The sequence below is a fragment of the Crotalus tigris genome, unplaced genomic scaffold (assembly GCF_016545835.1).
Source record: "Crotalus tigris isolate CLP2741 ecotype Arizona unplaced genomic scaffold, ASM1654583v1 scf7180000024167.7108832, whole genome shotgun sequence".
Lineage (NCBI taxonomy): Eukaryota > Metazoa > Chordata > Lepidosauria > Squamata > Viperidae > Crotalus > Crotalus tigris.
Window position 1 is genome coordinate 1,343,148 of NW_024100417.1, and position 12,497 is coordinate 1,355,644.

Genomic DNA, 12,497 nt, shown 5'->3' on the forward strand with positions numbered 1-12,497 from the left:
TTTGCTAGATATGGATAACCTACTGAAATCAATACTACTTTCCCCCAAAAAATTCATAAGGAAGATATTAGCAGCATATCTGTTGCAGATGGAGTTATCTTTACAATGGAATAATTCTCTGTGTTGGGAATCCTGAAGAAAGCCAGCAGAATGCAAAAAACAGCATTAAGAGGAAGAAGTGTGGTCAAAGTTCATTCTAGGGTTCAAGGGAAAAGGTTAGAACATTTGTAGCAAAGTTCAGATGATTAGAAAGAGTAGTCAATAGATGGGAGATTTTAAGGAATAGGAGGCTATGATTTGAGATTTGGGCGGCACAACTATCTATGATATGATAAACTTAAGATTAATTAGCATTTAAAACTTATTTTGTTAGACATACCATACTGAGAATTTGAAATAAATTTAAAGCAAGAGTGTCCCTTTATGGCTGCCACCCCAGGAAGCTTTTTTTCAGAAGAGATTCGATAATTATACAAACTTGGTTGACTTATCCTGATCTACTGATTTTCATTGAAAGAGAACCTAGATTAAAAACAAGAGTTGGAAAGGAGGTTATATATGTCAATGGTTTGCCTATGTATAATTGCCAGAAAGATTTACACCAGACAAAAAGATTTATTTTTTTTGCAGATGAAGAAACACACTTTAAAAGTAATTTATATACTAATGACAATCATCTCTTTGCCAAAGAATATAAACTGTTGTTGAAAATGAATCAGTTAATGAGTGTATAATTAAATGGGCAAAAAACTTTGGATATAATCCTTTGTTCAATCAATGGAAAAAATGTGCATTAATATATTGAAATTTTAATTGACCTATAATATGAAAGAAAATTTTATAAAATGACATATCAGTGATATTTAACTTCTGAGAAATTGTCAAAAATGTATACAATGAGGGAATATCACTTAAGTGTTGGAAATGTGAAAGTATCTTTTATCTTCTTTGGTATACATGTAAGACTGCCAAGAAGTATTGGGATCAGATATATTGTTTGATTCAGAAAATATTAAAAATGAATGTAAAATTGAAACCAGAAGCTTTTCTTTTCAGTATCACAGATAAGCAGATTGAAAGAAAGCATGAGTTTTTGTTTCTATATATGACAACAGTGGTGATACTTTTATATGCACAGAGATGAAAAAAAATTCCCACTAAAGAGCGGATTCTGAAATTAATGGAATTGGCAGAGATGGCAAAACTGACTATTTTGATGAAATACAAAAGCCTATCTAGCTTTATTTCTATCTGCAGACCACTTTTGAACTTCTTGCTTGAGAAGGATAAAAAATGAAGTTTTGATTTTAGGATTCACTGATTAGATCTGTTATGATTATAGAAATATTGTATATTTCATTCTTATCATTAGATATGTATACTGTACATTTATATATTTATGTTTAAACTTAGAATAAGACAGAGGACCCCAGGCACCAGGGGTCCGGTTCCATGGAGAAAGGTTTTTCCACAGACCGGAGGGGGCGTGGTTTTGTGTGCTGCCTGCATCCCGCAGATGGGGCTTTGCTTGTTTGTGCGTCCCAGTTGCTGGCATGCTGCAGCCCGGTACTGGTCCACAGACCGGGGGTTGAGGACCTCTGGAATAAGAGGTTATTTTGCTATATACTATATTTGTACCTGTATTGAAGAAAGTCAGGGACTCAGCTTTTTTTTCTTTTTTCTTCGTCATTTTTTAACTTTTTCTATTTTTTATTCCCTCCCCTCAATTTTTCCTTTTTTGTTATTTGTTTTTTTCTCTCTTTAAAACTTAATAAAGTTGAATTAAAAAAAGAAAGAATAGTCAATGTCAGAGATCAACCTATCCACTTAGTCGCAACAAAAGTTGATTTCAACATACCGAGCTATGTAAGTTAAGCCATCACAAACATGGTATCACTATTTAAATGAGCCCAAACCAAACTTTTATCTGAGAACTCCTGGTCTCCAGCCAAACATGGTTGGTACTACTTAAAATGGTTTGTGGTTACTGATTTATTTGGGAGTAACCGATTATGACTAGAACATATTTCTAAATATTCTATCCCTCACTGCTCACCATTTTATTTTTGTCGCTCACAATGAGCATGGACCTGCTTGCTTAACTCTTCTCTTGTCCCCCTTGAAGCAGCAGCTGGTTTGAAGTCTACATCTCACAACTGTGATAGCAAAATGAAAAATAAAGAATGGGCACATCTGCATTTCCAGCTTACTCTAAGATAAACATGGACTACCCACCATTCTAGAGGGCAGGAACTCATGACATCACCCTCAACCTATCCCTATCAGCAGCTAATGCAACTCCACCTATGGGATTTGCCTCCCCATCAAAAGTAACATTCCCCCTAAAGTTGTGATCTAAGCTGTACTATCAGTTTTGCGTGCTGCACCTATTGTAGGAATGCCTCTCTCTGTCAGCCACTAGCTTCTACTGCCATGTTTTAAACAAATTCACCTGTGGAATGATAAAAAGCTAGGAGGGAGGGTTTATTTTGGTTCATTGATGGAATAGTGCAGAGAGTGGTGGACCTTCCTTCCTTTTTACTGTTCTAGGAGAAATACAAAAATAGACAAATTTGGTAAACACATTCTAGATAGATCAAGGCATCAGTATGGCCTCAGAGAAAGAAGGGATTGAAATCCAGAAAGGGTTTTTAAGGACTGTTTCATTTCTACCTGTTTTATGCCTGGGAATAAATGACCATAGTGTGCAAAAGCCCAGTGTGTTTCTGAAACAACCTACAATGTGATCTCCATGCTCTGGGGTTAATCTTGAGGTCATCTATGAACCTACCTGCTCTCTCTCTCTCTCTCTCTCTCTCTCTCTCTCTCTCCCTCTCTCTCTCTCTCTCTCTTTCTCTCTCTTTTCCTCCTCTAGCAAAGAGGATACAAAATAAGTCTGAGGCTTAAAAATGAGAACATTTGATTAAAAAAGAGAAGAGAAAGAGAGCTGCCAACATCAATATATACTTATTCTTGAACTTAAATTAAAAATTAAGACACAAAATAACTTCGAACAACAGTGAACATTCAATGAAAACGAAGATATAATTATCAAAAAAATCTGTATTGAATATGTCACAAAAATTACTATTCCAGTTCTCTGAAACAAATGACACTGTACAAAACATTGCCTGTGTGTCTGCAGTAATGATTCATCCAGAAAACTAACTAGACAGTTTTGTATATTTACTATTGAAGGAAACAAGAGTAAGGAGGCCCTAGTCAGGGGTATTCTTGCTTTTGCCGGATATATGACCTGCAGTAGCCCCTCACTAATTGACTGACCCTTTTTATATTTCCTGTAATTGTTTCCTGTTTCTACAGATTGCCATAGGAACTAGGATGTTCCTTTTGAACATATATAGAGCATTGAGTTGGGTGGAAGATGGGAGATTTATGTAGTTATAATAAATGCTTGTTCTTCCAGTTTCTAGAAACCATTGTTTTACAATTTATTGTTACAATGGAAAGAGGCAGATTTCCACTGGATTGCCCGATAATAGGTGTGTGTGTGTTTATGAGTGTGTGGGATGGATATTCGTGTGAAGGAATACTTGCATCACTGAGTGAATCTTCCATGCTTTTCTTCCCTGCTGCCTTCTTGTAATAGAGTTTCAAAAGAGACTTCTGCATAATCATGTCAATACACAGTTGGATGCCAGCTATAATATTAATGGCATCACAGGTCTGAATATTTATTTGAGCCTGCATTATCTTAAATCCTGTGCATGCTTTATATGGTTTTGCCACCCACTAAGAATGCCTAGAGTCTTTGTAACACTTATAGTCATTGTATAAAGAAGATGCCACAGGTTGACAGCTTGATTTGCAGAGGCCAGCTTTTTGTCTGTTTATCTGTCTATCTGTCTAAAAATGAACTGATAGGGAGATGTGCAAGAGAAAATGTGTGTGAGAGAAAAATAAATAGTTAAGCAAGAAGCAAACCAGTAATTTATCTCATCATAAGTGATGTTGTCAATTAATATTCTGGGAGATAACTTCACAAAAGCCCAAAGCACAAACTTATACTAACCAAGTGATTTATTTCCTCAAAGTTTTCTACTCTTCTATTTCTTTAACAAAACAATTGATTTTTTAATGTGTGCAAAAGAAAGCTGTCTTTCTTATTTCACTTTGTGTACCTCTTATTTATTATTATTTTTTAAACTGTATCATGATGAGATATAGTCACAAATGAAACAACTAATAGCGTCCCACATAAGCAACTATAACAGCTCATTTTTAAAAATCAGGTCTATTTATAAATGCAGCCATTCAATAAATTGATCATGGCTTGACTCCTTTCTTCTAAATCATGTCCACTTGCACATCCCTTTACTTTCAATATACAAACTATTTGTTTACAATGAAGGTAGGGTAGGGTGATTATAAATTTAAAAAAAATACTTTATGTGATCCAAAATTCCAGGCTGATATTGTCTCAATTGTGATTCAACTATTGTGAGGGGGAAAAAAAAAATTTAAACTAAACTTAACATATTTTTGATCATTTGCATCTATACATTGTATGTGATGTGCTAGAGCTGGTCAGAAAGCTGTTGTAAAATAGATGTTTCATGAATACCAGGGATGCTGGAGAACTTAAAGGAGAAGAATTCTGTATTCTGAAGCAAACTTACCTGGTCTGCAACTTTCCAACAAATGAGAACACCGTAGTATCCATATTCTTACCAAGTTCTGTAAACTAGTCATGGAGCTGACTATTAAATATTTTAATTTTTTAAAACGAGAACAGCATTATTTTTATTTTTTGTATAAAATATCCATGTGAGGAGCAATATATTGTCATGTATCATCCCTTCTAGCCATATTTCCAATCCTATTTCGATGTGTTCAATGGCTGCTGAACAAGCAACTTCAAATTTCTAGAAAAACCTGTTTCAGATTTAAGAAGCTACCATTTTACAAATTTATAAGCATTTTGGTTTTAAAGTTAAGAATGCTGTGCAAAAAATATTTAAAAACCCTGAACATGTAGGTTCAAATGGGACAAAAGAAACTTAATTGTGTTTTTACATTGTAAGAAATCAGCATGAAGAGACCTGAGATAGATTTTTTTTTAATTCTCATACTCAGGACCTTTATGGGAATGATTTTTCCTAGATAAGGTATACTTCTGCAGTAAAAACATACTAGTTTTTGTTGTGCTGAACTCTCAAGAAATACTAGACCCAGAGTCATAGAGTATTGCCAATACTGAAAGACAGAAGGAAAGACTGAATAACCTCTTAACCAGGAATACTGATCAAAGGGGTTATAGGATCAAGAGCAATAATTTACAGTAACAATAATTTACAGTAACAAGAGCAATAATTTACAGTAAATATTTAATTATGTACAATATCTTACTATAAATAAAACCATGGTTTTGTATATTTGTAAGGCTAGGGTATCCAAAGGGATAGAAAAAGAGAACAGTTGTAGGTGAAGTACTTCAGAAGATCTGAAGAGAGGGGACAAAGACTAGAGGGAAAGCAAGAGCAATATTTCCGGGAAAGAAGTTAATAGAACTGGAGCCGAAGATTGAAAGAGGTTTTGGCAGGAAGAGGAGCAGGGGGAGAAGATGTAGCATACTAATAGCATTGATCCATCTGACATATTTTGATTTGCACTGATGATGTTACCTAGTTGGATAATGAAATGTCTGCAAGCAAAAAGAAACTCAGAGAGCTCCAAGAACTCCAAAGTTCAACGCTGAGCTATATTCTCTTCTGTTGAAACATCTAAGCCTCTGATGAAGCCCTTTACCGAAGAGAGTAGTATCCTCATGGATTAGCAACTAGTTAAAGAAAAGAAAATAGAGAGCAGGAATGGACAATTTTCATATTGAAGAGATGTGAAAAGTGCTCCCCACTTCGGAAATCAATATTCTGACTCAGTATCAGCATCATAAAATATACCCATATCTTTCAGCTCCTTTATGTCTGATCTAGAGTTAAGCATCAGTACTAAAATGGACAAATTTGCAAATGATATCAAATTCTTTATACAATAAAATCAAAACATGATTGTGAAAAACTCCAAAATATTTCCATAAAATAGGGTAAATGGGTCATAATAATATCAAATTCAGTTTGATGTTATAAAAATGAAACTGATAGATACTGGTTTTAAATGCTCACCCACCCCCCACCCCCACAGACTTATTCACATGAATGGGGACTTTCCTAGTAATGACTGATCAGGAAAATGATTCAGGAATCATGATAAAGTAGTTTAATAAAATACTAACATAACTTCTGTTGTGTTATAAGTTGCTTCTGATGAAATGAATGTTGGGACCTCACAATACTGATGTTAGAGATAGCATTTTAGATTAGAAACTGAAATATATGCAATTCTCTTTTCCATTATTCACTATTCTGTCCTAAGGTCAATATTATATAGTATGACTGTGTTTTCTGTTCCTAAACACCATGAACTAGAAGAAATTACTTCAGAGGCACTTAGAACATCAAATCAAGGTTAGGAACTGAGAAATGATCCAGTATCTTGACATAATCCTTGAAAGCAGAAAATATGTGTTTTAGGATTAACTCTTGCCTAGAACTCCAAGCTACACTTGTATATCGCTAGTTGTACTTTTTTTGTTTATTGATATGTTTATAATAGAACTGGGATAGACAAGACTGGGTTAAATATCCTAGGAAAGCAAAAGTAGACCAATAAAACTTGAAGAAACTACTCAAAAAAAGCTGGCTAGGTGACTTGAGCCAATCACTCTCTTTCAGCCCAACTCACCTCGCAGAGCTGTTTTGTGAGGAAACTAGGAGGATTAGGTATGTTCCCTACTTTGAGTTATTTATATAAATAATAAAGGAGAGATACAAAATAAAATAAATAAAAAATAGCTATTCAATGCTTTATAGTTCCTAACATGCTGCTATGAAATGACTCTTCTTTACCAAAAGTTTTTGAAACAGAGTAAGCCACAATCTGCGACACAAAAGGAAGAATTTTGTAATGTTCATAAATTATGCAGATTAAACAGATTTTATTTTAGTCACTCTCTGTTAGACATTCTTAGGCGAAGAGCTAGTATCCTGTACTATTCTTTAGATAACCCAGAGTACCTTCCCAATTTAAATGGATATTGCCTGCCTCCTTTTAGCATGAATGATTGTCTCTCAAATCTGGCATACTCCACACAAGTGACTCTTGCAGCTCTTAGAATTGGGTATCTGGGAGTTACAGTCCCAATGCATCTGGGGGGTTTTTGGTTATAGAAGCTTTAAGAAGTACTTCTTGAAAGTGAACACTGCAATTTTTGGGATACGGTTAAAATGCCTGGAATTCTGTTCAATCTAGTAGCTAATCATGACATACCAGACTATCTACAGTCTTTAGGGAAAACCTGATTTCTGTTTCTTCTCTTAGCTACTTTTGCATCTGGCAGCAAGTAAATAATAGATGCATAAATTGGATAGATACTGGTTAAAGCAAAATGATATGCTATAAATATAGTTTCAGTATGTCTGTGCAGAATTTAGAAAGCTGATTTTTGGCTTCAGCATACTGAAACTTATATTAAGTAGCAAGCTGAGTGATAACAAAACAATCATCCATTATTATACCACATATCCAACTCAAGCTTTTAAACCAGCAATAGTAAATGGTCCTGTAAACTGTTTTTACAAAAACTGTGCATATGAACATTTTATGCTGCATAGCAGACATTACAAACTTAGCAAGTGCATTGCTAATGAAACCTGCATGTTCATGAACATTAGTACTATAGTTATTCAAACTGAAAGCTAGTTTCATTATCTCTGGTTGCTAAGGGGTGATAAAAATACAGTGAATTAATGTTTAGACATATTTATCACATACCCATTTAAATTAATGGGACTTAAGTTATGACTAACTTAACACACTGATTTGAACCAGTCTTCTCTTAATATGACTTTTCTGGGCTCAACTAAATAGTTCATAGAGTAGTCAGCAGAATATTTGAAAAAAGACTGCAATAGTTGGCTTGTAGGCAGTTACACTCATCTATTAAAAATCCTTGGCTAAATTAAAAAGGTTCTTCTGATACATTGGACAATATGTGTTAATTATTAATGTTCTCCTTTATTTTATAAGATCTATTATTAACATAACAAAAACACAAGTGGCAGATGACATGATGAGGCCATTGAGGAGTATGGCAGGCTTCTGAGTAATTCCTTCCTCTTTTTCTGACTATGTTACAAGCATTCTTACTTTTCTCTCACTTTCTCTTTTCCAAGAGTGATCCTTTATATATCACCAGAGGCACAGACTGCAACTCCCATCAGTATTAATTGTAATCCAAAAGCATGAAGAACATCAGAGAAAAGTGAAGCCTCATCTAATTTAAAAAGAAAATTACCCCCCCTCAAAATTAGGCAATGTCCCCTTTATATTTAAGAATAAAAGTAGAAATTTGCCATCTCTGTAATTGTCCTGTCATTCTTTTTTAAACATTTGAGTTACTTTTTAAGCAATATACTATCATATATATTATCTTGAATATATAATTCTTACATGTTTCCCCCTTACAGACCTGACCACACACACAAAATATAAATTAAAGAAGATGTTGTTCAGAGTATGCTGCCAGTCCTTATCTTCACCTCACAAAATTGAAAAAAATAAAGATTCCATAACATTAACACTGTCCTCCTCCCTTGTTATTGCCTGCAAAATGAACAAATATTGAAATGCAATTAAAACCATAATATGGAGACATAGAGGGTGAGTTGATGGCAGGGTTTTTTTTGGATGGAGGGGGGGGGTTGCTGAGTGATCAGGCCATGGTGAAATTATGCCTTGACTTCATGCTTACTTTCATTTACTTGGGAAGTGGGCAATTTTTCACTTTTAATTCTCTGTACTGATGGAGAAATGTGTAGGTTTTCAAAAAGTCAGCTTCCATAATAGTCCTCAGCTATTCCCACATACTTCAGCCCAACTTTCTAGAGCTACTGACAAAATAACCTCCCGCATCCTAGATCACTGATTAGCTTAGTTCCATCCGAGCCTCTTTTCCAGGGGAGAAACCAGCCACCGTTGTTGACCTCTCTTCTTCTTTTTCTAGCTCTGATCACAAATATTGGAGGGCGGGGGCAGGGGGGGGAGAGGGCAAGAAAGAGAGGCTGGATTGAATAAAATGGTCTCCTGCGAAAGAATCTTGGCCAGGAGAAAGGGTCGAGATTTCATAATATTATGGACGTTTTCAGAAAAACAGAAACATGCACGATCAGTGATCGTGGTACTAGTAAGGAAAAACCCAAACGTGATAGCTCCATCTACGGGTGCTTGAGCCAGGTATACAGCTAGAGAGGAAAGCCTATCTTCATTTTAAACCGTAGGTTTCAAGCAGGATTTATTGAATATTCCAAGTTGAATGAACCTTTGCAATTTGCCTGAGGGTAGACTTTACTCGAGTAGCCTTTCTCCGCAGGCACCTATTTAAGAACGATCTCTTTCCTAGCCACGATTTTAGCCAAGAACTCGTAGGAACGGGATCATCTATCGTACTCGTACGGCTCGGTAAAATAGGACGGCTATTTTTGGAAAAACGAACTCTTCGGGGCCACGTTTTTGCAAGATGGTTTTACAAGTTCCTCTTACCTTCCACACAGAGCGTTGGAAAACACCTCTCCTTTTATCACGAGAGGGTGCTGAGAAAGTTAAACCTGGGTCGAGTGGGGATAGTACATACAAGATCAAATTACACCCTGGCCAAAACAGTCTCCTGTGATCTTCGGCGGGAATTTGTCCCCGCAGTCTGCCCTCTACCTGCCTTTTAAATAAACATCAGAATAGGGTTTGCGTAAATAACGTTTACGCTACATTGCTTAACGGGTAGCGTCTACCCACCCATCCCCAGGCTAAAGGACTTACAAGAGGAACAACAAGAGAACAAATCGGGGAAAAATAACAATAACAAGAATCAGAACGCAGCCTCCTGTGGGATTTGTACAGCATTCAATTAAAGATGCTGCCCATCCAGGGCATCCCTGAAAATTGCGTTGGGGGAAGGGGTAGATATGCTATTGCCACTTGAGCTAAGTAATGGAGTTCATCGGGTGGAGACTTAATGCCTGGGATTTTATTCTGCGTTACTCAATTTATTTTTAAAAAATTATTTTCGCAGAAGCAAGGGAGGGGGGCTGGGAACTCGAGACTTCGGACTCCTCTCGGGAGGTTAATTGTCAATTGGAAGGAGGAGTTATTTACATACGGGAAGGGAGACGTGGCCAATGAGAAAGCGCTATAGGTGCCGTGGCTATTGATTGGCAAGCACCAGGGCCAGTAGGCACGAGAAGGTGGGTTTTCACGAAGGGGACTCGCGGCCAGCGCCGGTAGCTCGTGTCATTCCTGGTTGGGTAACGCGGCGGCGGTGGTGGTGGAGCCGGAGCGGACGGCGGCAAGGGCAGGTACCCGGCATTGACTCTCGGGTTGGGGGCGTCTTGGCTTTGTGAAGAGAAAAAGGCGCCCTGCCAGTGCCTCGTCTCCTCAGAAAGCGGAGAGGTTTCTTGGCCGGGGAGACTCCAGCCTCATCAGTCTGTGCACGGGGAGCTTTGCAGCTACCTTTCGGCCCCCTATCTTTTCCCTCTGCCCCATTGGAGAGGCCTCTTTCAGTCTCTTTCCTGCAGGGAAATCTCAGCAGCTCGGGCTCTTGTTTGCTGCTTTGTGGCGACTTGCTCTCATCCTGGTAACAACCGCCACTCATTCCCCCCCCCCTCCCGCCGCTGCTTTCCAGGACCAGTTCCTGGGCCAAGCTTTCTGTTTCTTTGCCAGAGACTGAACGGAATGGGTCTGGTTTTAAAAGAACATTTGTAGTTCAACACGAAAAGAAAACGAGAAATAACACGCCCCTCACCATCAGTTTGACATGGAAGCCGGCCTAAGAATGATTGCAAATGCTGCGTCTGGTCTATAGGAAGGGCGGGAATAGAGAGAGACAGAGACAGAAAGAGAGAGAGAGAGAGAAAAGGGAGAAGGCGCGAATGAAGATCCAGTTTGCTCCCAGCAGCAACTCCGGAGCAGTCGCGGCTTCTGGGGATGTTGACACACCTTGCGTTTGCAGCCTAGATTGTATGGTCCATTTTATAAATAACACAGTTGTGGCAGTAAATGTTACTACCGTAGCACACAACCAGAAAGAAGGGAAAAGGTCTTTTTGTTGCCACTCTCCCCTTTCTCTAATTGTGCAAGGATAATTTGGAATCCTGGGCTGAGGAGGGGAAGAGAGATTTAAACTCTCATCTTATTTCCTTCTATCATAGCTTTGGGCTGGTTTGGAACTAGACTGCCAGCCCAAGTTAAACATAAAGACTAGAGGAAAGGCTTCATAGAGACAGTGAGTTAGTTTTCTTCTGAACCACTCTCTGCTAAAGAGATGTTGTCCCCAAGTTCTCAGAATTTTCAATTTACCTGGCAGACTCCTGCCTTTGTACTTCTTGGGGTTGTTTTTTTTGTGCTTGTTTTTATAGGTTGAGAATGAAGTCTGGGCAACAATTTGTGCAGATTTATCATTTTCATTCTAAATAGCCAAGCATATTTAAATGAGAAGAAGTGTGTTCCTATAAATGTTGGTCTCAATTGACAAAAATCAATGGAAAACTTTGTTATCAGATAGAGAGACAAAGAGAGTATTGTCCCAAGCTTATATGCTTTCCAAAGAAAGTATTTGTCAGAACCTTCCTAAAATGTCCTGACGTGTAAAAGAACAAAATAATGAATCCCATGATCAAAAAGTTTTTGATACAAGTTCCATTGAGCTTATTAGCAAGAAGCAACCCTAAAAAATTAGGGTGAAAACACGATTGTCCTCTTAGTAGTTCCTATTTATTTTAAATAGGGCTATGCATGAGAAACTGCTGCCAAATTTATGCCTGAACCATGAAAACAGGTCTATATTTTGTTTGTTTGTTTAGATTCATATGGCCATCCCTCTTGATACAGTGACTCTGGGCCATGAACAATTATGTGATAACTAATTACAATGGTTAAAAATACCATAATGTCTGTAATAAGATTTAGCAACCAAATACTTTTATTTTCCCCCTCTTATTCATTGGTAAAGACACCATAATAAAATGTTCATTTGTCAAAAAGTAGCAGTAAAAGTAGAATTATTTATTAGATTTATATACTGCCCTTATATTCTACAATTCTAGTCAGTGTACATAGTGTTTCTTGCCCCACCTATTTTCCCCAACACAACAAACAACCTGTGAAATGAGTTGGGGTGAGAAAAAATGATTTATCCAAAACCCTTCATGCCTAAGGGAAGACGAGAATCCATAATGTCCCAGTTTCCAGTCCAACGTCTTAATCACTATACCAAATGGATTCTTTGATAAAATACGTATTTCAGGTTTGTTTAAAATACCAAAAGTTTTTCTGCAGCCTTCATATGGGTTACAGTTGCACTTAAAGAGTACTTTTGTTTTGCAAAATTAAACGTTCATTACTAGAACCAGCTGAAAGGTAGAAATTTG

At 37.1% G+C, this 12,497-nt stretch overlaps 2 protein-coding genes across 8 annotated transcripts in view; one reads left to right on the forward strand and one right to left on the reverse strand.

The window, feature by feature from the left end:
- The window catches only part of LOC120299022 (armadillo repeat-containing protein 12-like), a 63,946-nt gene extending 54,196 nt beyond the window's left edge, over nucleotides 1-9,750 (reverse strand). For 2 of the 5 annotated variants that reach the window (XM_039323398.1, XM_039323396.1), the window contains exon 1: nucleotides 9,619-9,748. The gene's annotated coding sequence lies outside the window, so the exon portion shown is untranslated. Of the gene's footprint in view, nucleotides 1-5,645; nucleotides 5,801-9,618 lie in introns of all 5 variants that reach the window. The other 3 variants (XM_039323392.1, XM_039323391.1, XM_039323402.1) reach the window with 3 other exon arrangements.
- Nucleotides 9,751-10,325: 575 nt separating this feature from the next.
- The window catches only part of FKBP5 (FKBP prolyl isomerase 5), a 64,428-nt gene continuing 62,256 nt past the window's right edge, over nucleotides 10,326-12,497 (forward strand). For 2 of the 3 annotated variants that reach the window (XM_039323387.1, XM_039323386.1), the window contains exon 1: nucleotides 10,326-10,427. The gene's annotated coding sequence lies outside the window, so the exon portion shown is untranslated. The remainder of the gene's footprint in view (nucleotides 10,428-12,497) is intronic. The other variant, XM_039323389.1, reaches the window with a different exon arrangement.